The 2,500-nt window shown below is 45.4% G+C and overlaps 1 protein-coding gene across 1 annotated transcript in view; it reads right to left on the bottom strand.

Moving 5' to 3' along the window:
* The window catches only part of syn3 (synapsin III), a gene marked incomplete at both ends in the record, with an annotated part of 75,800 nt that overhangs the window by 64,060 nt on the left and 9,240 nt on the right, over positions 1-2,500 (bottom strand). The gene's annotated exons all lie outside the window — the stretch shown is intronic.

Raw genomic sequence — 2,500 nt, 5'->3', positions numbered from 1 at the left:
AGACAGACGGATAGACATACAGATAGACACAGACAGACAGACAGATAGATAGACAGACAGACAGACGGATAGACATACAGAGACAGACAGACAGATAGACAGACAGACAGACAGACAGATGGATAGACATACAGACAGACGGATAGACAGACAGACAGACAGACAGATAGACAGACAGACGGATAGACATACAGACAGACGGATAGACAGACAGACAGACAGACAGACAGATAGACAGACAGACGGATAGACAGACAGACAGACAGACAGACAGATAGACAGACAGACATACAGACAGACAGATAGACAGACAGACGGATAGACAGACAGACAGATGGATAGACATGCAGACACAGAGAGACAGACAGATAGACAGACAGACGGATAGACATACAGACAGACGGATAGACAGACAGACACAAACAGACATACAGACAGACGAATAGACATACAGACAGACAGACATTCAGACGGACAGACATTCAGACATAAAGATGGATGGATAGACATACAGACAGACATACAGACAGACGGAGGAATAGACATACAGACAGACATAAAGACAGACACACAGACGGATAGACATACAGACAGACATACAGACATACAAACAGACAGACAGACAGTTAGACATACAGATGGACGGATAGACAGATGGACGGATATACATAGAGACAGACAGACAGTCGGACAAACAGATGGACGGATAGACAGATGGACGGATAGACATACAGATGGACGGATAGACAGATGGAGGGATAGATAATACAGACAGACGGTTAGACATACAGACAGACAGACATATAGACAGACGGATAGACATACAGACAGACATACAGACAGACAGATAGACATACAGACAGAAGGATAGACATACAGACAAACATACAGACAGATGGACAGACAGACAGACGGACAGACAGACATACAGACAGATGGATAGACATACAGACAGACGGATAGACATACAGACAGACAGACAGTCAGACAGACAGATGGACGGATAGACATACAGACACACATACAGACGGATAGACAAATAGACAGACAGACAGACAGACAGACAGACAGACAGACAGATGGATGGATAGACATACAGACAGACATACAGACAGAAGGATAGACATACAGACAGACAGACAGATAGACATACAGACAGACATACAGACAGACGGATAGACATACAGACACACATACAGACAGACACACACACACACACACACACACACACACACACACACACACACACACACAGACAGACAGATGGACGGATAGACAGATGGACAGACAGACAGATGGACAGAGAGATGGACAGACAGACAGATGGACGGATAGACGTACAGACAGATGGACAGACAGAAGGACTGATAGACATACATACATACATAAATACAGACACACAGACAGATGGACGGATAGACATACAGGAAGACATATAGACAGATGGACGATAGACATACAGACAGACAGTCAGACATACAGATGGACGGATAGACATACAGACAGACAGATGGACGGATAGACAGATGGACGATTGACACACAGGCAGACATACAGTCACACAGACAGACAGACAGACAGACAGACAGACAGACAGACAGACGGATAGACAAATGGACGGATAGACACACAGGCAGACATACAGTCACACAGACAGACAGACAGACGGATAGACAGATGGACGGATAGACATACAGACAGACATACAGACAGACATACAGTCACACAGACAGACAGACAGACGGATAGACAGATGGACGGATAGACATACAGACAGACATACAGACAGACGGATAGACATACAGACAGACATACAGTCACACAGACAGACAGACGGATAGACAGATGGACGGATAGACATACAGACAGACGGATAGACATACAGACAAACATATAGACAGATGGACAGACAGACAGAAGGACGGATAGACATACAGACACACAGACATACAGACACACACAGATGGACAGACAGACAGACGGATAGACATACAGACAGACGGAGAGACATACAGACACACATACAGACAGACGGATAGACATACAGACAGACGGATAGATATACAGACACACGGATAGACATACATACAGACACACAGACATACAGGCACACAGACAAACATACAGACAGACAGACAGACAGACAGAAGGACGGATAGACATACAGATAACAGACACACAGACAGATGGACGGATAGACATACAGACGGACAGACACACAGACAGACGGAGAGACAAACAAACAAACAGATGGACAGACAGACAGACAGACGGACAGAGAGATGGACAGACAGACAGACAGACAGACAAAAAGATGGACAGACAGACAGATGGACAGACAGACAGAGATGGACAGACAGACAGACAGATGGACAGACATACAGACACACACACAGACAGATGGACAAACAGACAGACAGACGGACAGACAGAGAGATGGACAGACAGACGGACAGACAGACACACACACAGACATACAGACACACACACAGATGGACAG

Source organism: Gobio gobio (assembly GCF_949357685.1).
Source record: "Gobio gobio genome assembly, chromosome: 5".
In the NCBI taxonomy this organism is placed as follows: domain Eukaryota; kingdom Metazoa; phylum Chordata; class Actinopteri; order Cypriniformes; family Gobionidae; genus Gobio; species Gobio gobio.
The sequence above is the reverse complement of the archived record's forward strand: the minus strand, read 5'-3'. Positions and strand labels throughout refer to the sequence as shown.